Below are 26,033 nucleotides of genomic sequence, written 5' to 3'. Positions count from 1 at the left end.
TCAACTGCTAGGAATATAGTTTCGTGCCAATGGCTGAAAGGATCCAGGGGTGGAAAATAATTCACGCTCTCTTTTTAAATATCTATATCTATCTATCATCTATCTATCTATCATCTATCTATCTATCTATCTATCTATCTATCTATCTATCTATCTATCTATCTATCCATCTATCTCTATCTACCTACCTACCTACCTACCTACCTACCTACCTACCTACCTATCTATCTATCTATCTATCTATCTATCTATATCTATCATCTATCATCTATCCATCTATATCTATCTATCTATCTATCTATCTATCTATCTATCTATCTATCTATCTATCTATCTCTACCTCTGTCTATTACATCTCTCTCTCTCTCTCTCTCTCTCTCTATCTATCATCTCTCTCCCTCTCTCTCTCTATCATCTATCTGTCATCTATCTATCTATCTATCTATCTATCTATCTATCTATTATCTATCTATCTATCTATCTATCTATCTATCTATCTATCTATCTATCTATATCTATCTATCTATCTATCTATCTCTACCTCTGTCTATTACATCTATCTATCTATCTATCTATCTCTCTCTCTCTCATCTCTCTCTCTATCTATCATCTATCTATCTATCTATCTATCTATCTATCTATCTATCTATCTATCTATCTATCTATCTATCTTCCTAATGACCTGGTTGGGATTAGGACCAGGTGTTCCAAGGGGACGTTTCAAAGTAGCCTGTCCTTAGGCCATTTAAAGAAATTTGATAGCAATCCATGTATGCTCAGAGACATCTCGCCCTCCGAGGATATAGTGGGGGGCGGAGGAAGAAGAAGAGGAAGAGGAGGAGGAGGGGAGAAGGAGGAGGAGGAAGGAGGAGGAGGAGAAAGAAGGGGATAAGGAAGAGGAGGAAGGGGAGGAGGAGGAAGATAGGAAGGAGGAGGAAGATGGGAAGGAGGAGAAGGAGGAAGGGGATAAGGACGAGGAGGAGGAGGAAGGGGAGGAGGAGGAAGATGGGAAGGAGGAGGAGGAAGGGGGGAGTGAGGAGGAGGAGGAGAACTAAGTCTGCCTTGTTGCTGGCTGACCTGCTGAATTGGAAGAAAAATGGGGGAGGGGGGGAAGATGGATGGATTGGGGGGGGAGGTCAGAAATTTAATCTGCCAACCTGTCAGCAGGTTTTAAAGCAGGGAAGTAGAGAGAGGCAGATTGGATGATAATCTCCTTGATCCTCCAGAGACAGATGGGCGGAGGGGACCTTGCGAAGGTTGAAGCCAGGAGCAGAGGAGGAAGAGGAGAATAATTGACCGGGGAGGGGGGGGGGTGCCAGGCAGGCAGGATGGAGTGGCGGGGGGGGGGGAGCGAGGAAGGTTAAGCTTGCTTGCAAAGTTTCTAATGCAAAAGATGCAGAGGGGGCTTCCCTTTGCCTCCCCCCCTCATAGGTTTGGGGAGATGGGGGCTGCCCACCCTCCCACCCACCCCCGCATTGCAAGCTAAGGCTGACCCTCCCCCTCAGGTGATACTCTCCTTCCTACAATTCCCAGCCTGCCTTGTGGGGGGCACCATATTGCTAGGCCTTCTTCTAAATTTTAGATAGTAATTAGTAATTTAATAAATTACTAATAGATAGATAGATAGATAGATAGATAGATAGATAGACAGACAGACAGACGAGAGATACAGAGATAGATAGATAGATAGATAGATGTTAGATAGATAGATAAAGATAGATAGATTAGATAGATAGACAGACAGATAGATAAGAGAGATACAGAGATAGATAGATAGATAGATAGATAGATAGATAGATAGATAGATAGATAGATAGATAGATAGATAATGATAGATAGATAGATAGAGAGAGAGATAGACAGATTAGATATATAGACAGATAGATAAGAGAGATACAGAGATAGATAGATAGATAGATGATAGATAGATAGACACAGATAAGAGAGATACAGAGATAGAGAGATAGAGAGATAGATAGATAGATAGATAGATAGATAGATAGACAGACAGACAGACAGATAAGAGAGATACAGAGATAGATAGATAGATAGATGATAGATAGAGAGAGAGATAGATAGACAGATAGATTAGATAGATAGACAGATAGATAAGAGAGATACAGAGATAGATAGATAGATAGATGATAGATAGAGAGAGAGAGAGAGAGAGAGAGACAGATAGATTAGATAGATAGGCAGATAGATAAGAGAGATACAGAGATAGATAGATAGATAGATAGATAGATGATAGATAGATAGAGAGAGAGATAGACAGATAGATTAGATAGATAGACAGATAGATAAGAGAGATACAGAGATAGATAGATAGAGATAGACAGAGACAGACAGACAGACAGACAGATAAGAGAGATACAGAGATAGATAGATAGATAATGATAGATAGATAGATAGATAGATAGATAGATAGATAGATAGATAGAGATAGATAGATAGATAGATAGATAGATAGATAGATAGACAGACAGACAGACAGACATAGATTAGAGAGATAGACAGACAGATAGATAAGAGAGATACAGAGATAGATAGATGATAGACAGATATAGATAAATAGATTAGAGATAGAGAGGTAGATAGATATAGATAGATAGATAAAAATGAATAAACAAATACAAATAAATATAAATGAAAAACAAACAACAACAATAACATAATACTGCTGCTAGTACTACTACTAATAATAATTCGGCATCCCAACAGCTGCGAGCCTCGGCGGAGATTCATCGCCGCGACTCTGCTGCCCCCTGGCGGCGAGAAAGTTTTCCGATTCCGCGGAAGGCGGAAGCCGAGATTTTCTCCGCTTTTACCGGAGTTTCCCCTTCAGGTTCGTGGGAACCGTCCGCCTTGGCCTAAAGATCCGCGCCGAGCGTGGGAACAGTGAAATAAAACCATTAAACGATCGCTCTCATCACTGAGGACAATGAATCCGTGTCACGACTTGCCTCCAAAGTTGCGGGAATTGTTTAAAGAAGAGATTGAAATAGTATTGCAATGCTATTGGTCTCCTGCTGCTTGAGCAGGGGTTGAGGGTTGGACTAGATGACCTCCAAGGTCCCTTCCGACTCTTTGTCCTTCTGCTTTGCGCCTCTGGAAACTGCAGCACGTGAAAACACAGCGGGTAGGGGGTCCATGCTTAAGTTTTGCGGGGCAAGGGAAACCAGAGGGGATAGGGGGGGGGGCAACCGGCAAGTTTTAGGGACGCCCCGGTTGCCAATGCAGAGAGCTGGGAAATCCGTGTCAGCGGCCGCATTCTCTTTCTCTCTCTCTCTCTGTCTGTCTGTCTCTCTCTCTCTCTGTCTCTCTCTCTGTCTCAGTCTCTCTGTCTCTCTCTCTCTCTCTGTCTCTCTCTCTCTGTCTCCCTCTCTGTCTCTCTCTCTCTCTGTCTGTCTCTCTCTCTCTCTCTCTCTCTCTCTCTGTCTCTCTCTCTCTCTGTCTCTGTCTCTCTCGCTCCCTCTCTCTGTCTCTCTCTCTGTCTCTCTCTCTCTCTCTGTCTCTCTGTCTCTCTCTCTCTCACACACACACACCAGGGCCAACGCGCGTCCGAGGCCCCTTCCCACGGTCCCGAGGGTGACTTCATCCACGCCCTCACGTGAACCCCTCACATGCCTCTGGGATGGCTGGCTGGGGAGGGGTCGCGCATCACGTGAGATCAGCTGTTCGGGCTCGGCCGGCTGACACGCGGGCGGGTCACGTTTGTGCAAACGCAGCAGAGCCGAGGCAGGCAAGGGAAGGAAGGCGAGTCCCGGCCTTTGAACCCGGGGCCAGCCCGACCCAACCTCCCCCATCCCTTCCCCCCGACCCTCCCTTCCGTCCCTTCGCAAAGTGAGGAGGGCCACGGGGCGGGGTGGGGCAGCTGGTCATGTGAGCGAGGCTTTTTCTAACCCGGGGATCGAGCGCTTGGCTTGACTTCGTTTCGCTTTCCCTCAACCTCCGGATGATGATGCGGCCGCCCCGCTGCCGTCTCTCCTGCGGGCTCCTCTTGCTCGCCCTGCTCGCCTTCGCTCACGCGGGTGAGTGCCGACGTCTCTGGGATTACCGGGTGGTCTCCTTTCCGCTGCCTTTCCTTGGCTTCTGGCTTGGGACCAGCGGGTGCCACTTTCCCATACAAGCCGCTATCAGTATTGGTGGTGGGGTTGGGGGTTTTACAGTTGTGGGAACATCCTCCACTTCCCTCCTAAATGGTGTGTGATTAAGGTAGACTGCTCCTGCATCTGAAGGGGTTAAGGAAAAGATGCCAAAAAACCTGGATACGAAATTCAACATCAGCTTTTATTTAGACCTCGGATGACCAAAATAGAACTGGAAGGGACCTTGGAGGTCTTCTAGCCCAACCCCCTGCTCAAGCAGGAGACAGTAGACCAGTGTTTCTCAACCCTGGCCACTTAGCAATAGCAGTAGACTTATATACCGCTTCATAGGCCTTTCAGGCCTCTCTAAGCGGTTTACAGAGAGTCAGCATATTGCCCCCAACAATCTGGGTCCTCATTTTACCCACCTCGGAAGGATGGAAGGCTGAGTCAACCCTGAGCCTGTGAGATTTGAACCACTGACCTGCTGATCTAGCAGTAGCCTGCAGTGCTGCATTTAACCACTGGGCCACCTTGGCTCAACTTGAAGATGTCTGGACTTCAACTCCCAGAATAGCCAGTTATTAAAGGCGGGGAAGGGTGGCAGCATGCTTAATCACAGCCCCTTCCCAGCCAAGGGGATCCTCAGTGGTAGAGTGCGCCAGCGAGGGGAGGCTCCCTTTCGTTGATGGTAAAAAATAGCCAGTTATTAAATTTACCGGCTGCCTATCTCAAGGTGGGGCTGTCCAGGTAGTAAAAGCAGGGAGATTTCTACTTTCGGGGTGCTTAAATAGCTCCCCCTTTCTAGTGATAGTGGTAGAGTGCGCCGGCCAGGGGAGGCTCAGTTTTACAGCGACATTATTTAAATTTATTTATTAAATTTATCTGCTGCCTATCTCACTGTGGGCCTGTCAACTCCAGGCAGAAAAAGCAGGGACATTTCTATTTTCAGGGTGCTTAAAATGTGGTCCCTGCCCTTCCTGGGGATAGTGGTAGAGTGCTCTGGCAAGGGGAGGCTCAGTTTTACAGCAATATTATTTAAGTTTATTAGTTCAATTTATCTGCTGCCTATCTCACTGTGGGCCTGTCAACTCCAGGCAGAAAAAGCAGGGACATTTCTATTTTCAGGGTGCTTAAAATGTGGTCCCTGCCCTTCCTGGGGATAGTGGTAAAGTGCGTTGGTAAGGGGAGGCTCGGTTTTACAGCGACATTATTTAAATTTATTTATTAAATTTATCTGCTGCCTATCTCACTGTGGGTTTGTCAACTCCAAGCAGAAAAAGCAGGGACATTTCTACTTTCAGGGTGCTTAAAAGGTGGTCCCTGCCCTTCCTGGGGATAGTGGTAGAGTGCTCTGGCAAGGGGAGGCTCAGTTTTACGGCAATATTATTTAAGTTTATTAGTTCAATTTATCTGCTGCCTATCTCACTGTGGGCCTGTCAACTCCAGGCAGAAAAAGCAGGGACATTTCTATTCTCAGGGTGCTTAAAATGTGGTCCCTGCCCTTCCTGGGGATAGTGGTAAAGTGCGTTGGTAAGGGGAGGCTCGGTTTTACAGCGACATTATTTAAATTTATTTATTAAATTTATCTGCTGCCTATCTCACTGTGGGTTTGTCAACTCCAAGCAGAAAAAGCAGGGACATTTCTACTTTCAGGGTGCTTAAAAGGTGGTCCCTGCCCTTCCTGGGGATAGTGGTAGAGTGCTCTGGCAAGGGGAGGCTCAGTTTTACAGCAATATTATTTAAGTTTATTAGTTCAATTTATCTGCTGCCTATCTCGCCGTGGGCCTGTCAACTCCAGGCAGAAAAAGCAGGGACATTTCTACTTTCAGGGTGCTTAAAATGTGGCCCCTGCCCTTTCTGGGGATAGAGTGCGTTGGTAAGGGGAGGCTCGGTTTTACAGTTGTAAAAGCATAAACTCCTTCACTTCCAGCGTGCGTAATTAAAGACCCTGTCCCACCAGGTGATATTCAGTGGTGGAGGGGGCCCTGGCAAGGGGAGGTTGAGTTTTACAGTTGTGAAAACATCCTCCACTTCCCTCCTAAATGGCGTGTGATTAAGGTAGACTGCTCCTGCATCTGAAGGGGTTAAGAAAAGATGCCAAAAACCCTGGATACCAAATTCAACATCAGCTTTTATTTAGACCTCGGATGACCAAAATAGAACTGGAAGGGACCTTGGAGGTCTTCTAGTCCAACTCCCTGCTCAAGCAGGAGACAGTAGACCAGTGTTTCTCAACCCTGGCCACTTGAAGATGTCCGGACATCTTCAAGTGGCCAACGTTGAGAAACACTGCCCTAGACCCTTTCAGGCAAGTGACGGAAGAGAATCTTTTAGCAATAGCAATAGCAGTAGACTTATATACCGCTTCATAGGCCTTTCAGCCCTCTCTAAGTGGTTTACAGAGTCAGCATATTGCCCCCAACAATCTGGGTCCTCATTTTACCCACCTCGGAAGGATGGAAGGCTGAGTCAACCCTGAGCCGGTGAGATTTGAACCGCTGAACTGCTGATCTAGCAGTAGCCTGCAGTGCTGCATTTAACCACTGCGCCACCTTGGCTCTTTTCATAGAGAATGTTCTCCAGCTTGGGAAAAAAATCTCCCATAATTATTTGGGGAGGGGGCACCACTTCTAATGAGGCTGGGGCGGGGAGAGACATCCATGCACCTTCCCCCATCCCTGAACTTTGACCTCAGTTATATTGCATGGTTTATTCGGAATTTATTTCTGCACAATATGGGAAATTCCTTGCCTTACGGCCGCTGCTAACCCCAAAAACCCCTGTCTCTAAGTGAGATAGTAAAACGGAACTTTGCTCCGTTTTACAACCTTTTCTTGCCGCCGCCGTTAAGAGGATCGCTGCTTAAGTTAGCGACACAGTCGTTCTGTGAATCTGGCTTCCCCATGTGCCGAAGGTCGCAAAAAGGGATCATGTGAGCTCAAGGACACTGCAACCGTCGTAACTATGAGTCAGTTGCCAAGAGGTTGGGTTTGGATCACGTGACCACAGGGAATGCTGTGAGAAATGGTCATTAGGCACATTTTTCAAGGTTGCTCTCACTTCCAACCGTCACTAAACAAACAATGGTGAGCCAAGGAGGAATATTCTTGTTGAATACTAGCGCGGGAAGTAAGGTCTCCCTTTCTGATTGGTTCTTGGGCGGAGCCGGTTTAATCCTCTCTTCGATTGGTTGAGCTACTCGACGCCCTATTGGCTCATTGTTCAAACTAGGGGGTATAAATGTTTGGCGCGAACCACGCCATGTTGAATCGTAGTTACTATGCTTTGAATAAAGGTTACTGCTTTGCTACACCTCTTGTCGCGTCCACTCCCTTCGCTCCAAGATGCAAAACTGGCGACGAAGGTGGGATGAGATCCCCGCGACCATGGAGGAGAACAAGCCAGCTTGCCACCGCGTTTGAAGCAACACGAATTCGCTCCTTAGGTGGAGAACTCCGGCAGCGAACGTAAGGGTTTTTTTTCTTGCCGTCTTTTTCCCTCTCTGGCTTCATACCACAATGGCATCATCGCTTCCTCCTTTTGCGCCTTTTGGATCTGCCGGAGAATCATGGGACGGTTTCATGGAGCGGTTTGAATGTTATCTAATTGCATCGAAGAACCAGGCACAGACTGACGAGGAGAAATGCAGCTTTTTCTTGTCCTGCTGTGAGCCTTCCATGTTTGCCTCTGCGAGAGCTCTGGCCGCCCCGAGGCCAGCCTACAAACTTGGGTGGGACGAGCTGATGTCCAGGCTGAGGGATCATTACGCCCCCTCACCTTCTCTGATCGCACGTCGTTTTACCTTTCGCCGCCGAGTGCAGAAGCCCAACGAATCCATCAGCCAGTTTCTAGAGGCTTTGCGCACAGTGGCCGCTCAGTGCGATTTTGCAGACCTGGAGGAGAACCTCGTGGAGCAGTTTGTGTGCGGGGTCCGCGACGTGCAATTGCGCAGCCGTATGCTCCGGAACCACAAAATTACCTTGCTGCAAGCCGTGGAGACCGCACGAGCAGCAGAGCTCTCCGAACAATCCACGGCCGACATCGAACGTCTCCAGCTGAAAACCCCCGCGCAAACTGCTGCAGCGCCTTCCACCCAGACAAACCTCGTCGACGACCCCTCTCCTTCGGAAGATGAGGAGGAGGAAACCGTCGGACTAATGAGGACTCAACTAAAGCGGAGGCCACACCAGCAACCACCGACGCCCGCTCAGCCAGCATCAAACGCTCCTTGCCGCGGATGCGGCGGTCGCCATAGCCGCGCATCCTGCCCGTTTCGTTCTGCCGTCTGCCGCCGTTGCCGAGGAGAAGGACACCTCGCCAGGGTCTGCCGGGCTCTTGTGCCAGCTCCCTCGTTTATGCAGCCCAGCGACCAGCGCCAGCCACCGAAAGGCCGCCAACAACCACGTTCTGCGAGGCGAGCTGAGGACTGCCATTCAACCTATCAGCCCTCTAGCGCCGACTGCGTGGTTTATCAGGCTTCTAACGTTCCCGCCGGCCATCGTAAAATTAGTACCGTCGTCCGTCTCGAAGGTCAGCCTTGCCGAATGGAGGTGGACTCTGGGTCTTCCCGTTCCCTTCTATCTTGGGCTTTGTTTTCCCGCCTTTGCCCCAGGGTTCCCCAGAGTAAATTGCGCCCCGCTGGGGTTTCCCTTCTAGATTACCAGGGAAATGGGATTCCCACGGCAGGAATATTCCACATCCGGGTGGAATACGGAGATTTTAAAGGAAAACTTCCAGTTTTAATTGTTAGGAATGACCTGCCCGCTCTCCTTGGGTTGGATTGGTTCCCCGCTTTGGGTCTCACTATAGAAGGGGTGCACAGGGTAGTTCCCCGCACCGTAGATAGTGTGTTAGACGAGTTTGCAGATGTGTTCGATGGGAGATTGGGCTGTTATAAGGGCACCCCCATTTCCCTTTGCCTCGATCCCCAGGTCGCGCCCATTAGGCTGAAGGCACGCAGGGTCCCCCTCGCATTGAGAGCAAAGGTAGATGCTGAACTTGATAAGCTTATAGAGCAGGGGGTAATCGAGCCCGTAGATCATGCCCGTTGGGAAACTCCCATAGTACTTCCGGTCAAACCTGATGGATCGGTGAGGATATGTGCCGACTATAAGTCGACCATCAATTTGGCCCTGCAGGCAAATCCATATCCCGTTCCCGTAGTGCAACATCTACTCCACTCCTTAGGGCAAGGCCGTATTTTCGCCAAGCTAGATATGGCACAGGCCTACCAGCAGCTCCCCGTAGACGATGACGCGGCTACAGCCCAGACCATCGTCACCCACCGCGGGGCCTTCCGTTGCCGCCGTCTCCAATTCGGCGTTTCGGTTGCCCCAGGGATTTTTCAGAGCCTTATGGAGCGGCTGCTCCACGGGCTCCCCGGCGTCGTTCCCTACTTTGACGACGTCCTGGTCGCAGCCCCCAGCCACTCGGAACTCCTGAAAATACTGCGGGAGGTTCTTACACGTTTTAGGGAGGCAGGACTGAAACTAAAGCGCAGCAAATGCGAAATTGCTGTTCCCCAAGTAGAATTTTTGGGATTTCTCATCGATGCACAAGGCATTCACCCCACTCCCTCCAAAGTTGCTGCCATTAAAAACGCACCTGCACCCACCTCTAGGTCGGAATTGCAGGCGTTCCTGGGGCTGTTAAATTTTTATGCCCCTTTTATTCCCCACAAGGCCTCGTTAGCTGAACCGTTACATCGACTGCTTGACCGGTCAGCGGCCTGGAAATGGGGTAGCCGTGAAGCGCACGCATTCGCAGCTATAAAAGACATTTTAACTTCGTCGGCAGTCCTGATTCAATACAGCGATAAGATGCCCCTAGTCTTGACATGCGACGCCTCTCCCTATGGTATAGGGGCGGTTCTGAGCCATGCTCTCCCGAATGGCTCAGAGGCCCCCATAGCGTTCTACTCCCGGACACTTTCTTCAACGGAGCGGAACTACAGCCAAATCGATAAAGAAGCCTTGGCTGCAGTGTCCGGCATTAAGCGATTCCATGACTACCTTTATGGTAGGAATTTCACCCTTGTCACGGATCACAAGCCGCTCCTGGGGCTACTAGCAGGCGACAAGCCAACTCCCCCCATTTTGTCCCCCCGCATGACACGCTGGACTGAGTTTTTAACGGCATATTCGTATACGCTGTTATACCGTCCGGGTAAGCAGCTAGGGCACGCAGACGCCCTGAGCCGTTGCCCCTTGCCACAGACGGACACAGCCCACGTGCCTTCTCTCTCTATTTTGTCCATTGCTGAATCTGACCTCCCCGTCTCTGCTGCGGATGTCGCAGCTTGTACAAAGGCTGACCCGGTCTTATCCCAAGTAGCTTCATGGGTTTTGAGGGGTTGGCCCGCGGAAAAGGTAGCGGAAGGATTTCGACCGTTTAAAGCACGACAAGCCGAACTTGCCCTTCATGGGGGTTGTCTTGTCTGGGGGGATAGGGTAGTGATCCCCACAGCCCTGCGGGCACGAATCCTGCCTGCACTTCATAAAAACCATCCCGGCATAGCGCGAATGAAAGCTTTAGCCCGCAGCTATGTGTGGTGGCCCTTGTTAGATTCGGAAATTGCAGATTATGTAGGTCGATGCAGGATATGTCAAAACTCTAGGCCGAATCCTCCCACAGCCGCCCCCCGGGAGTGGGAAATTCCTAGAGGCCCATGGTCCCGTTTACACATTGACTTCGCTGGCCCTTTCCATGGCCGAACTTTTATGATAGTCGTTGATGCTTACTCAAAGTGGGTGGAGCTGGTAACCATGACCTCCACTACAGCAGAGAGTACAGTGAGGGCCCTTCGTAAGATGTTCGCCACACATGGGCTACCGGATGTGATAGTCTCAGATAATGGGCCCCAGTTTACCTCCACCACGTTCCAAGAATTCCTGGCCGAACAAGGAATCAGACACGCAGCCACAGCCCCTTATCATCCAGCTAGTAACGGCCGGGCGGAGCGTGCAGTTCGCTCAGCCAAAGAAGCCTTGGGCCGCATGGACCAGGGCGACTGGCAGGAAAGAGTGGCGGCGTATCTCCTGAGCCAGCACTCTACGCCATGCCCAACGACTAATAAAACTCCTGCGGAGCTCTTGATGGGAAGGAGATTGCGAACCCCCCTAGATAGGCTACATCCACTTTACGCAGGGGATCTGCCGAGCAACCTAGGGGCCCTCCCTTCCCATACGTTTAAGTTAGGGGATCCCGTATGGGCCCGTTCCTTTTCTGGGGATCCACGGTGGGTTCCCGCGACCATCACAGCTCTGACTGGCCCCTGCTCCTTTAGGGCCGGTCTGGCCGACGGAACACAATGGAGGCGCCACCTGGACCAGTTAAGGCGACGCCTCCCCGCGGAAGCAGACGGCCCGAGCTCCTCGGACACTCGTTCTCAGCGTGAGCTACCCTTGATGACCTTTTCCCCAACGGACAGTCTCCATTCGGGGAACGGGGGAAAAGCCGACTTCTCGGACAGACGTGCCTCATCCGGTTATTCCTTCCCGCGAAGCCCTCATCGAGACTCTGAATCTACATTCCAACCAGATTGCAGGGGGCCACTGTCGGACACTTTTGTTGCCATGGAGACGCCACCTAGGACAAATGGACACTGGGCACGGGGCCCCGGGCCAGCACCATCTCTTGGGGCCGCACCGCAGACGCACCGCCCCGCTACGGACATGCCTCCGCCGGCGGTTTCCCCCCCGACGAAAATCACTGGGGAATTACGAAGGTCGGGACGAGAGCGCCACCGCCCCACCTATCTACAAGACTATGTTTGCCCTTCTTAAGGGTACCTTGACTAGGGGGGGAGGGGTGTTGAATACTAGCGCGGGAAGTAAGGTCTCCCTTTCTGATTGGTTCTTGGGTGGAGCCGGTTTAATCCTCTCTTCGATTGGTTGAGCTACTCGACGCCCTATTGGCTCATTGTTCAAACTAGGGGGTATAAATGTTTGGCGCGAACCACGCCATGTTGTATCGTAGTTACTATGCTTTGAATAAAGGTTACTGCTTTGCTATAGCTCTTGTCGCGTCCTCTTCCTTCGCTCCAAGATGCAAAAGGGTCCTTTGTGCTCTCTGAGCTTGGTGGTTTTCTTGCAGACGTTTCATGGCCCAACTAGGGAACATTATCAGTGCTAGAAAGTAGTGTGGTTTGTTGGGAGAGGAGGAGGAGGAGGAAGGGAGGAGGAGGAGGAGAAGGAGGAGAAGAAAAGGGAGGAGGAAGAGGAGGAGGACGACTGTGGGGTCCTTTGTGCTCTCTGAGTTTGTTCGTTCTCTTGCAGGCATTTCATGACCCAACTAGGGAACATCCTCAGTGCTAGAAAGTAGTGGGGTTTGTTGAAAGAAGAGGGGGAGGAGGAGAAGAAAAGGGAGGAAGAGAAGGAGGAGGAGGAGGACTGTGGGGTCCTTGATGCTCTCTGAACTTGGTAGTTTTCTTACAGATGTTTCATAACCCAACTAGGGAACATTATCAGTGATAGAAAGTAGTGTGGTTTGTTGGGAGAGGATGAGGAGGGTGAAGGGAGGAGGAGGAAGAGGAGAAGAAAAGGGAGGAAGAGGAGGAGGAGGACTGTGGGGTCCTTGGTGCTCTTTGAGTTTGGTGGTTTTCTTGCAGACATTTCATGGCCCAACTAGGGAACATTATCAGTGCTAGAAAGTAGTGTGGTTTGTTGGGAGAGGAGGAGGAGGGTGAAGGGAGGAGGAGGAGAAGAAAATGGAGGAAGAGGAGGAGGAAGAGGAAGACTGTGAGGTCCTTGGTGCTCTCTGAGCTTGGTGGTTTTCTTACAGACGTTTCATAACCCAACTAGGGAACACCATCAGGGCTAGGGCTACTCACGATGTTCCCTACTTTGGGCCACGAAAGATCAGCAAGAAAACCACCAAGCTCAGAGACCACCAAGGACCCTTCAGACCGGCTCGCCTTGAAAAACACAGTGTGGGAGAGAACCTTGCCCGATTTCTGGCCATTTTGTTTTGCAACAGAGGCCCAGATTGTATGTCTGACAGTCCTCGACTTAACGACCGTAATTGAGCCCGGAATCCCTGCCTGAGACTGACTGATTTTTCCCCCCTCTTTCAATTGCTTTCTTTCTTTTTTCAATCCTCTGCAGGGAACATAGACCCTTGGTACCCTCTGAGTGTCCTCAAGAACGAGTCCGATTCGGAACCGGCTATTTTAATCAACGGCACCTCTCATTGTGCCAATATGTATTCTCCCGCACCCGGCGACCCTTTGTCCCTTATCCATGCCAGACAGGTGAGGCTGCTGAAGGAGGCCGAAGGAAACAGTGGGGTGGAAGGTGGGGAGCGGAAATTGCAATGGGTGGCATAATAATTTTTTAAAGAAATCAACAAATAATCAATCTGACATCAAGACCCCCATTCGGGCTTTCAATTTGGGGCTAGGTGAACCCTTTTCCAAATGAAAATAAGTAATAAAAGTTATTCAAATGGTAAGCACCTGCTAGAAACTGTGGGGCTGGGAGTTCTAGTTTTACTTTAGGCATGATAGTCAGCTGGGTGGGTTTGAACCAATTATTAGAAGACAGTGGTTGTCGTCCCGCCTTAGGCACAAAATCCGAGTGGGTGACTTTGAACCAATCCCCAGGAGATGGTGAGTTCTAGTCCCACCCTAGGCATGAAATCCAGGTGGGTGACTTTGGGCCAATCTCCAGGAGACAGGGAGTTCTAGTCCCGCCTTAGGCATGAAAGCTAGGTGGGTGACTTTGGGCCAATCACCAGGAGACGGAGTTCTAGTCCCACCCTAGACATGAAATCCAGGTGGGTGACTTTGGGCCAATCACCAGGAGACAGGGAGTTCTAGTCCCACCTTAGGCATGAAATCCAGGTGGGTGGCTTTGGGCCAGTCACCAGGAGACAGGGAGTTCTAGTCTCACCTTAGGCATGAAAGCCAAGTGGGTGACTTTGGGCCAATCGCCAGGAGACAGGGAGTTCTAGTCCCACCTTAGGCATGAAATCCAGGTGGGTGACTTGGGCCAATCACCAGGAGACAGGGAGTTCTAGTCTCACTTTAGGCATGAAATCCAGGTGGGTGACTTTGGGCCAATCACCTTGAGACAGGGAGTTCTAGTCCCACCTTAGGCATGAAATCCAGGTGGGTGACTTTGGGCCAATCACCAGGAGAAAGGAAGTTCTAGTCCCAACTTAGGCATGAAAGCCAGGTGGGTGACTTTGCGCCAATCACCAGGAGGCAGGGAGTTCTAGACCCACGTTAGACATGAAATCCAGGTGGGTGACTTTGGGCCAATCACCAGGAGGCAGGGAGTTCTAGACCCACGTTAGACATGAAAGCCAGGTGGGTGACTTTGGGCCAATCACCAGGTGGCAGGGAGTTCTAGTCCCACCTTAGACATGAAATCCAGGTGGGTGACTTTGGGCCAATCGCCAGGAGGCAGGGAGTTCTAGTCCCACCTTAGGCATGAAATCCAGGTGGGTGACTTTGGGCCAATCACCTTGAGACAGGGAGTTCTAGTCCCACCTTAGGCATGAAATCCAGGTGGGTGACTTTGGGCCAATCACCTTGAGACAGGGAGTTCTAGTCCCACCTTAGGCATGAAAGCCAGGTGGGTGACTTTGGGCCAATCACCAGGAGGCAGGGAGTTCTAGTCCCACCTTAGGCATGAAATCCAGGTGGGTGACTTTGGACCAATTGCCAGGAGGCAGGGAGTTCTAGTCCCACCTTAGGCATGAAATCCAGGTGGGTGACTTTGGGCCAATTGCCAGGAGGCAGGGAGTTCTAGTCCCACCTTAGGCATGAAATCCAGGTGGGTGACTTTGGGCCAATCACCTTGAGACAGGGAGTTCTAGTCCCACCTTAGGCATGAAATCCAGGTGGGTGACTTTGGGCCAATCACCTTGAGACAGGGAGTTCTAGTCCCACCTTAGGCATGAAAGCCAGGTGGGTGACTTTGGGCCAATCACCAGGAGGCAGGGAGTTCTAGTCCCACCTTAGGCATGAAATCCAGGTGGGTGACTTTGGGCCAATTGCCAGGAGGCAGGGAGTTCTAGTCCCACCTTAGGCATGAAATCCAGGTGGGTGACTTTATGCTAGACACTCTCTCTCAGCCCAAGCCACCCCCCAATTTGTTGTTTTGGGAAAAAGAGGAAGGGAAAAGAGTATTTTCTGTATTTTACAGCCTTGAGTTGTTTATAAAAATAATAAAGGCGGGATTGAAATGAATAAATAGACGAGGAAACAAGTAAGAACAGAAGATTGGCAAAGGGTCAGCTGAGAAGACAAACTAATACTTCTTCGAAGTTAGTAAAATTTGCTCTTTTTTTTCCCCTTCCTTTCTTTAGCAAATTACTTCCTGGGTTGGCAAATGGCTGAATTTAGCAAAAATTCACTGAGACAACCTGAGTACACAAGAAAGAAAAGTATTATGCGTAGCTAGTGATACGAAGCAAAGCTGTTTCGACTCGCCTTCACTTAAGAGACTTTCACGAAACTCTTTCGCCACACACCAAAACTACCTCTTTTTGCCACCGTGGCTTGCTTTTTTAACTTTTTTAAAAACAACAACACACTGCTTTCCAAATGCACAATTTTTTTAAAAGAAACGAAGATTTTTTGATGAACTCTCGGCTGACTTAGCCTGCGGCACGAAACCCTCGCTGGGCTGGCTTTGATTCTGCATCGTGTGAAACTTAGCCCGCGGGGACAAAATGTAAATTTATAACAATAAAAACCATGAATTTGATAAAACCGCAGTTAAGCATGTTGTGCCTTTGGGGTGTGTGTGTGTGTGCTGTGATTGTTGTGAGGTCGCTTGCCAATGAAGTCACACCTCTTTAAGGAAACGGAAGCTAGAGAAGAAAAGTTTTCCAGTTTAATAATAATAATAATTATTATTATTATAAATTATAAATTGCGGCACAATTCAGTAGCACAAATGATCCATTGGAATTTGTGCAAAAATTATAATATTAAAACAGCAACAAACTGGTGGGAACATCAGCCTGAAAAAGTCACAGAAAATCAGATGGTCAAGATCTTGTGGGATTTCCGTATACAAACCGACAAAATACTGGCGCATAATACACCAGACATCACACTGGTTGAGAAAAATAAGGTCACAATCATAGACATCGCAATACCAGGTGATAGCAGGGTCGCCGAGAAGGAACATGAAAAAATCGCAAGATACCAGGACTTAAAAATCGAAATTCAACGACTATGGCACAAACCAGCAGTGGTAATTCCAGTGGTAATTGGCACACTGGGTGCTATTCCAAAAGCACTGGAATTACATTTAAAACAGTTAAAAATTGACAAAATCACCATCAGTCAAATGCAAAAAGCCGCACTGCTTGGATCTGCACGCATATTACGAAAATATGTTACGACGTCCTAGGCCCCTGGGTGGGGCCCGACTAGTAACCAATGCCAAATCCGGCGAAACAACTGGCCGCTGTGATACAATTGTACAATAATAATAATAATAATAATAATAATAACAACGCATATTACGGAAATACGTTACGACGTCCTAGGCCCCTGGGTGGGGCCCGACTAGTAACCAATGCCAAATCCGGTGAAACAACTGGCCGCTGTGATACAATTGTATAATAATAATAATAATAATTAGTGGCTTGCGATAGAAGGAAATTCAGCCATGATGAAACTTTTTTCCCTTTATAGGTAAACCTTGCCTTACAATCACCATTGGGCCCAAAACTTCCATTGCTAAGTAACGTTGGTCGTTAAAAGAGTCAGGCTCAATTTTATGACCCAGGCCAGGCTGTTCTTAAGCCAATCCAACTTCCTCCATTGGCTTTCCCAGTTGGGGAAAATTTGGATAGTTATAATTTCCCAATTAAAATTTGGATATTTATAATTAGGATATTTGGGTCATAATTTACAACTTTCCCAGTCGGGAAAGTTGTAAATTATGACCCGAATATCCTAATTATGAATATCCAAGTTTTAATCACGGCTCCACAGACAACCTGATGTTTGCAGAGAAGAAGCTGCATTCAAAGAGAGACTCAAATCATCAATATTTAGACAAATACTGTCTCTACGGCCTATGGCCCCGCTCAGTTGAGGCTAAAACCTAGGAAAAGGTTTTTTAAAGGTAAAGATTCCCCCTTGCACAGATGTGCTAGTCGTGTTCCTGACTCTAGGGGGCGGTGCTCATCTCCGTTTCAAAGCCGAAGAGCCAGCGCTGTCCGAAGACGTCTCCGTGGTCATGTGGCCGGCATGACTCAACGCCGAAGGCGCACGGAACGCTGTTACCTTCCCACCAAAGATGGTTCCTATTTTCCTACTTGCATTTTTTACGTGCTTTCGAACCGATAGGTTGGCAGAAGCTGGGACAAGTCACGGGAGCTCACTCCGTTACGCGGTGCTAGGGATTCGAACCACCGAACTGCCGACTTTTCTGATCCACAAGCTCAGCATCTTAGCCACCGAGCCACCACGTCCCTTAAAAAGGTTTCTTAGTTCAATGGAAAACTTTGAAAAATTTAAAAGCAGAAAGGAACAAAAAGTTACAAAGAACCATCGACTGGAGGGACTTCTCAGAAGGTCGCAAAAGGGGATCGCCTGACCCCCGGGGGACCCTGCAACCGTCGTAAATGTGAGTCAGTTGCCCAGCGTCCACATTTTGATCTCGTGACCATGGGGATGCGGCAACACGTCATAAAGTGTGAAGAGAGGTCTAAGTCACCGTTGTGACTCCGAATGGTCACTCGGGGAGCAGTTGTAAGTCGAGAACTGCCTGTATTCAGTCCTGCTAAACATCCGACTCTCTTGAGGAAAAAAGCAGGAAACAGGAGAGGGAAAAAATGGATGAGGCCACGCGATTTTAATTGTGATGCTTCTGATACAAATAAACCCACCGCGGAGATGCCCCAACGATTATAAGCATGAGAACGAGTTGCAAGTCATTTTTTCCCCCCGCACCGTTGTAACTTCGAACGATCGTTATATGAGTAGTCATAAATTGAGGACTAGCGGTATGCTCCAGCTGGAGACGGACAGACAGACAGACACGGGCAAGGATCTGGGATCTGTTGCGGTGCCTGAAAATAACGGTAGCGTCAACTCCTAAAGTTGCCATCGTGAGGAAAGCGCATTCCTTCTGCTGGAGTCTGATCTCAGATTACCGCAGCAGGCTTGGGAGGGGTGCACCTCATTGGGGAATGTGATTTATGACACAGAGTGAAGGGCGAGAAGGAACGGAGGTAAAGTTCGGCTATCATTAAATAAGGTCCGACTGCGGAAAGATCTTGCCAAAATTAATGCTTCCTAATAAATGACTTAATTCTCTTTTGAAGTTTGGCCTGAGACTCATGAATCAATTAGGGCATTTTTGGGAAGCCTGACAGATAAGAGTTAATGGTGATGGAGAATTTGGGATGGTCGTAAATAGGACTCGGTGATCAAGCTTTTGAATTTTGATCACACGATCGTGGGGATTACTGCAGAGGTCATAACTCTGAAACACTTCGGTCACTCGACAAACTGTTGTAAGTTGTGGACTACCTACAGCTGTCTAGAATGTCCAGTTAACGTTTTGTCCAGCGGGTTCAAACAGGAAGCTGTGGTCTTTTTTTTTTTTTCAGATGGTCAATTCAAAAGCGGCTTCTCGCTGTCTCTGCCCAGTTGCTTTCCTGTCTCCGGCTTGGTTGGCATCCTCTCCTGCCAGTTCCTCCTTTGAGAAGTTCACCATCTCCTGGTGTAACTCGCTGAGATCCTGAATCTCCAGGGCAAGGAGGTACAGGTGACGGAAAAGGGCCAGATCGCTCTTTCGCAGACGCACCTGGGGAAGGAAGCGTCAAACCAAACAGCTTTTATTAGTTCACCAAGGACCGTGATGTGTTTTTTGGGGAGGGACTCCTTTCTAGAAAGAACAACTTCTTTTTTTTTTTTAGAACAGTAGTGAATTTTTTCTCTCTTTTCTTCTTTTTAATTTTGATACCCGCAAGATCTCGGCGTGCCTTGTAAGTGTGGGGGTGGTGGACAGGTTTATACAATCTCAAATTGTTTTATAGTGCAACCTGTGCGAGCAAGAAATATGACAAACATTGTCCTTCATTTATAAACATCTACTATTATAGGCAACAAAAAAAGAGAGAACTTAATCCATATTCTTAGAGGAGTGACTGTTCACATTTTGTACATGTACAGTTTTTAAACAGTTCCGGAAAGAATAACTTTTATTGTTGTTTTATTTAGATATGTAAAATACAATGAGAAGTAGAAATAGCAATAGCAATAGTTAGGCTTATATACCGCTTCATAGGGCTTTCAGCCCTCTCTAAGCGGTTTACAGAGTCAGCATATCGCCCCCAACAACAATCCGGGTCCTCATTTCACCCACCTCGGAAGGATGGAAGGCTGAGTCAACCTTGAGCCTGGTGGGATTTGAACAGCCAAACTGCTGAACTGCAGTCAGCTGAAATAGCCTGCAGTGCTGCATTTAACCACTGCGCCACCTCGGCCCATAATGGGAAATTAGAAGGAAGGAAAAAGAGAAAGGAAAAGAAAATGTAAGATACAAGTGGGGGAGGCATTAACTCCTGACTTTTTAGCTCTTTATCTATCTATCTATCTATCTATCTATCTATCTATCTATCTATATCTGATCTGATAGATCCATCCATCCATCCATCCATCCATCATCTATCTATCTATCTATCTATCTATCTATCTATCTATCTATCTATCTATCTATCTATCTATCTATCTATATCATCCATCTATCTATATCTATCATCTATCTATCTATCTATCTATCTATCTATCTATCTATCTATCTATCTAATCTGATCTATCTGATAGATCCATCCATCCATCCATCCATCTACCTACCTACCTACCTACCTACCTACCTACCTACCTACCTACCTACCTACCTGATAGATCTATCTATCTATCTATCTATCTATCTATCTATCTATCTATCTATCTATCTATCTATCTATCTATCTATCTATCTATCATCTATTTATCTATCTATCTATCTATCATCTATCTATCTATCATCTATCTATCATCTATCTATCTATCTATCTATCATCTATCTATCTATCTATCTATCTATCTATTATCTATCTATCTATCTATCATCTATCTATCATCTATCTATCTATCATCTATCTATCTATCTATCTATCTATCATCTATCTATCTATCTATCTATCTATCTATCTATCTATTATCTATCTATCTATCATCTATCTATCATCTATCTATCTATCTATCTATCTATCTATCATCTATCTATCTATCTATCATCTATCTATCTATCTATCTATCTATCTATCTATTATCTATCTATCTATCATCTATCTATCTATCTATCTATCTATCTATCTATCATCTATCTATCTATCTATCATCTATCTATCTATCTATCTATCTATCTATCTATCTATCTATCTATTATCTATCTATCTATCTATCATCTATCTATCATCTATCTATCTATCATCTATCTATCTATCTATCTATCTATCTATCTATCATCTATCTATCTATCTATCATCTATCTATCTATCTATCTATCTATCTATCTATCTATCTATCTATCTATCTATCTATCTATTATCTATCTATCTATCATCTATCTATCTATCTATCATCTATCTATCTATCTATCATCTATCTATCTATCTATCATCTATCTATCTATCTATCTATCTATCTATTATCTATCTATCTATCTATCTATCATCTATCTATCATCTATCTATCTATCATCTATCTATCTATCTATCTATCTATCTATCTATCTATCTATCTATCATCTATCTATCTATCTATCTATCTATCTATCTATCTATCTATCTATCTATCTATCTATCTATCTATCTATCTATCTATCTATCTATCTATCATCTATCTATCTATCTATCTATCTATCTATCTATCTATCTATCTATCTATCTATCTATCTATCTATCTATCTATCTATCTATCTATCTATCTATCTATCTATCTATCTATCTATCTATCTATCTATCTATCTATCTATCTATCTATCTATCTATCATCTATCTATCTATCTATCTATCTATCTATCTATCTATCTATCTATCTATCTATCTATCTATCTATCTATCTATCTATCTATCTATCTATCATCTATCTATCATCTATCTATCTATCTATCTATCTATCTATCTATCTATCTATCTATCATCTATCTATCTATCTATCTATCTATCTATCTATCTATCTATTATCTATCTATCTATCATCTATCTATCATCTATCTATCTATCTATCTATCTATCTATCATCTATCTATCTATCTATCATCTATCTATCTATCTATCTATCTATCTATCTATCTATTATCTATCTATATATCATCTATCTATCTATCTATCTATCTATCTATCTATCTATCTATCTATCTATCTATCTATCTATTATCTATTTATCTATCTATCTATCTATCATCTATCTATCATCTATCTATCATCTATCTATCTATCTATCATCTATCTATCATCTATCTATCTATCATCTATCTATCTATCTATCATCTATCTGTCTGTCTGTCTGTCTGTCTGTCTGTCTGTCTATCTATCTATCTATCTATCTATCTATCTATCTATCTATCTATCTATCTATCTATCTATCTATCTAATATATATGGCTGTGAAAGTTGGACCATAAGAAAAGCTGAGTACCAAAAAATGGAGGCCTTTGAACTCTGGTGCTGGAGAAGACTCCTGCATTGAGTCCCTTGGACTGCAAGGCCATCCAACCGGTCAGTCCTAGAGGAGATCAACCCTGACTGCTCTTTAGAAGGCCAGATCCTGAAGAAGAAACTCAAGTACTTTGGCCACCTAATGAGAGGGAAGGACTCCCTGGAGAAGAGCCTCATGCTGGGGACAATGGAGGGCAAAAGAAGAAGAAGGGGACGGCAGAGAAGGAGGAGGCTGGATGGAGTCACCGAAGCAGTCGGTGTGAGCTTGAATGGACTCCAGAAGATGGTAGAGGACAGGAAGGCCTGGAGGAACGTTGTCCATGGGGTCGCGATGGGTCGGACACGACTTTGCAACTAACATCAATATATATGTAGAAACAGCTCATATTTAATAGATTGTCCACTAAGACTCCAAGATCCCGCTCACAGTTACAGCAATTAAGCCAGGTATCTACCTGTAGGGTTGCTATGAGCAGCCACTGACTTGATAGCACGTTGTCAATCAAAGGACTTCAAGAAAACAACATCTCCTCAGGCCTTTCCCCGCCCTCCGAAGGGAAAACGGAGACCCTCACCATTTCTCTCTGCAGCCAGGAGATTTTTCCATGGAGGCTGATGGGCTCCCCCTCCAGGGGTTTGGTCTCTTCCTGCTCTGCCATCTCGGGGAGAGGTTCTTGAGACAGAGGAGCCCCCCAAAACACTTTAGGTAAGGGGGGCAGCCCTTTGAAGGGAGGTGCCTCCTCCTCTTCCCTGGTCCAGGTGTCCATGGAGATGGGTTGGGCTCCTCTTTCAAAGGTACCTGAGAAAAGACGCCAGGGTTAGTTCATTCTTTGGAAGCCCCTTCTCTGCAGGAGGACCACCAGCCTGGTGATCAGGAGAAGGCCTTCTAGCCTAAGCAAGGCCCTTCTGAGGACTCATCCATCAGGGCGCCTTCACTCATTCCTACGTGATTTCTCCAGGAGGAATTCTCACTGTGTGTCTTGCACAAACTTTGGTAAGAAAGAAACCCATCTTGAATTCCTGGTCTCCAACCTTACAGTCACTCTCTTCAGCCATTTTTGAGAGGCTACCACAAAGAGGAGGGGGAGCCAAGGTGGCGCAGTGGTTAAATGCAGCACTGCAGGCTACTTCAGCTGACTGCTAGTTCGGCAGTTCGGCTGTTCAAATCTCACCGGCTCAGGGTTGACTCAGCCTTCCATCCTTCCAAGGTGGGTAAAATGAGGACCCGGATTGTTGTTGGGGGCAATATGCTGACTCTGTAAACCGCTTAGAGAGGGCTGAAAGCCCTATGAAGCGGTATATAAGTCTAACTGCTATTGCTAACTTATTTTCCAAAGCACCAGAAAGCAAGACAAATATCCTCATCTATCAAAGAATAACAGAGTTGGAAGGGACCTTGTAGGTCATCTAGTCCAACCCCTCACCCCACCCAAACAGGAGACCCTTCACTATTTCTGACAAATGGCAGTCCAGTGTTCTTGAAAGCTTCCAGTGATGAAATACGGCATGGAAGAAGCTTTTTAGGGGGAAAGACCAAACTTTACCTGAATGCCAGCGCCCTCTAAATCTGCTGTGATCTGGAATAAAACTAAGCAGGCTTAAAAACCCACCCGGAAATGCCAGGGCTGAAGAGGGAGGTTGAGAAAAAACAGCCTGGAATAACACTATACTGAATTTCCTTCCCTAATGGAATTTTATTCCCCTGCAAAAAAAGCAAACAGGGAGACAGAAATAGCTGTGGGAAAACAGCTGTAAATCCTTATTTTTAAAAATGTGCTTTCCCGTCCTTTCTCACACAACCCTACACACACACACAAGCCAAGAACTGCAAATTGGCAAATGTTTGAAGGAAAACATCGGTTGCTAATCTCGCGGTGATGTGTGGCCCAGCCTTTTTAGAACTCCCATCCTTGTCACAAAGCCCTTCCTCCAGTTGTTGCTATAATGATGACTTCATTATAATCGGAGCTGCTTTCTTATTTCGGTTAACCAAAGGAACAAAACGAAGGTGAATGCTGCAAAAAAAACCACACACACACCTGAACCCCTAACCTGGAGTGACGGGATACTGCCTAGTACAGTACTGATTGAAGCTACATCCTTGTAACAATTCAACCTGCCTACAATTTCACTCCTTTCGGTATTTAGGTAATTACTGCATTGGTTAAAGGTAAAGATCCCCCACGCAGATATGTGCTTGTCGTTACCGGTTCTACCACAAAACCGCGGACGACAAAATCACGGTCGACGAAAGCGCGTATGTGACGTCATCAAAGCGTGACGGAAAAGATCGAAAAATGTAAAAATAAAGCGAAAACCTTACCCTAACCCCCCCCCAAACCTAACCCTAAACCTAACCCTAAACCTAACCCTTAACCTAACCCTTAACGTAACGAAAAACCTAATGCTAACCCTTAACCTAACGCTAAACGTAACGCTAACGCTCTAACCCTAACCCTAACCCTTAACCTAACCCTAACCCTAACCCTTAACCTAACCCTTACCTTTATGTGAATCGGCTTGCTGTAATTTAATTTTTATTTCAATTTTTCGATCTTTTTCGTCGCGTTGTGATGATGTCACATACGCGATTTCATCGACCGCAGTTTTGTGGGATGCGGTTTTGACGGGTCACGGTCGTTACCGACTCTAGGAGGCGATGCTCGTATCCGTTTCAAAGCCAAAGAGCCAGCGCTCTCCAAAGACATCTCCGTGGTCATGTGGCCGGCATGACTAAATGCTGAAGGCGCACGGAACGTTGTTCCCTTCCCACCAAAGGTGGCTCCTATTTTTCTACTTGCATTTTTTACGTGCTTTCGAACTGCTAGGTTGGCAGTTAGCTGGAACAAGTAACGGGAGCTCACTCCGTTACACGGCGCTGGGATTCGAACTGCCGATCTTTCTGATCAACACGCTCAGCGTCTTAGCCACTAAGCCACCGCATCCCTTAAAAGCAGAGCACTGATGATACTTAATTGGGTTGTGAAATATCCGCAACAAAACTACCAAGTTCAGAGAGAACCAAAGACCCCTCAGCCCTCCCTCCTCTTTCTCCTCATCTTCTTCCTCTCTGGAAATCTCCCTTCCTTCTTGCACTGATGATATTACCTAGCTGGGTCATGAAAGATCTGCAATAGCAATAGCAGTTAGACTTATATACCGCTTCATAGGGCTTTCAGCCCTCTCTAAGCGGTTTACAGAGTCAGCATATCGCCCCCAACAATCCGGGTCCTCATTTTACCCACCTCGGAAGGATGGAAGGCTGAGTCAACCTTGAGCCGGTGAGATTAGAACCGCTGAACTGCAGATAACAGTCAGCTGAAGTGGCCTGCAGTACTGCACCCTAACCACTGCGCCACCTCGGCTCTGCAAGAAAATAACCAAGCTCAGAGGGAACCCAAGACTCCTCATTTCAACCCTGAGCTGCAAATATTCTCCTTTATTGGTACCATTTAAACATTTTGGAGGGAAAAAAATCAGTTGCTGATAACGGAGAACACCCTGTAAGAACAATAGCCAAAGGATCGTAATTCCACATTAAATTCCTAATGTGGAATTGTCTGAAATTGCCAAGCCAAAGAGACCCATAGAGTGTCACATGATCTCCTCCCCAAAAAATTGGAGTTTCAATCTTAACTGTTGTGTCTGTTTATTTTGACCCTGCTTTTGAGGGGTTTTTTTAAAAGAGGAACATTTCTAAAATAATCTATGGAGATTCTTAGTAATCCAGGTCATAGAGTGTCTCAAAGGTGCTTTTCCCCCCTCCCTCCAATTGATGGATGAAAATGCTTGGCTAAGAAGCATAAAGTCTTCCTGTCCTTCCTTAAATAAACCCTCTCCAGTTGCCTTTTGAAAGACCAAAAAAAAAAACCACCTTTGAGATCCTAAAATAGACCCTAATAATTCCTAAATTCCTCATTTCCTCTTCCGCAAAGTTTGAAGAGCAGGATTTTCTGAAGCTTCCCAGCTCTGAACCATCAGCACTTACCTTCCCAATTCCATTCTTTATTTTTGCTCTTTAGGACGTCTCCATCGAATTCTTCAGGATGGGACGTCCAGCTATTTTCACCCTTTGGGGAGAAAAAAAAAAACACAAGGAATTGTTCTCCCAGAGGAAGTAACCAGGTGGTCAAAACTGGAAGCAGGTATTTAATTTAATTTAATTTTTGTTTTCGAGGCTGGATTTTGGGCCCCTGTCCGCGCTGGAGTTAGCTCTGGAGGAAAGAACAAGTAACTTAAAAGGTGCCCAGTTCTGAAAGTG

The 26,033-nt window shown here is 46.5% G+C and overlaps 1 long non-coding RNA gene across 1 annotated transcript; it reads left to right on the top strand.

Moving 5' to 3' along the window:
* The first annotated feature begins 13,178 nt into the window (after positions 1-13,178).
* LOC116523621 lies at positions 13,179-15,463 on the top strand. The gene is made up of 2 exons (XR_004257093.1): positions 13,179-13,341; positions 15,405-15,463. It is a non-coding gene; the product is annotated as an uncharacterized LOC116523621 (long non-coding RNA).
* The last annotated feature ends 10,570 nt before the right edge of the window (positions 15,464-26,033 follow it).

This window comes from Thamnophis elegans, unplaced genomic scaffold (assembly GCF_009769535.1).
Source record: "Thamnophis elegans isolate rThaEle1 unplaced genomic scaffold, rThaEle1.pri scaffold_65_arrow_ctg1, whole genome shotgun sequence".
NCBI lineage: Eukaryota > Metazoa > Chordata > Lepidosauria > Squamata > Colubridae > Thamnophis > Thamnophis elegans.
Note: the sequence above shows the minus strand (reverse complement) of the source record. Positions and strands in the feature narration are given on the sequence as shown.